The sequence below is a fragment of the Merops nubicus genome, unplaced genomic scaffold, assembly GCF_000691845.1.
Source record: "Merops nubicus isolate BGI_N331 unplaced genomic scaffold, ASM69184v1 scaffold41065, whole genome shotgun sequence".
Lineage (NCBI taxonomy): Eukaryota > Metazoa > Chordata > Aves > Coraciiformes > Meropidae > Merops > Merops nubicus.
Genome location: NW_008611030.1, coordinates 1,942 through 2,289, shown reverse-complemented (window position 1 = coordinate 2,289; position 348 = coordinate 1,942).

Below are 348 nucleotides of genomic sequence, written 5' to 3'. Positions count from 1 at the left end.
TGTGTGTATATATATGTGTGTGTATATTTATACGTATTTATATGCATATAGACGTACGTAAATAGGTGCAGGTATGTGTGCGGATATACGTGTGTGTGCCGGATCCCGTGGAGAAGCCCCAGCCCCGGGATCTCCCCACGTCGGGGCCGAGCTGAGCGGGAGGCGTTGTGTGTATATATATGTGTGTGTATATTTATACGTATTTATATGCATATAGACGTACGTAAATAGGTGCAGGTATGTGTGCGGATATACGTGTGTGTGCCGGATCCCGTGGAGAAGCCCCAGCCCCGGGATCTCCCCACGTCGGGGCCGAGCTGAGCGGGAGGCGTCTGGGGAAGGGGCTGG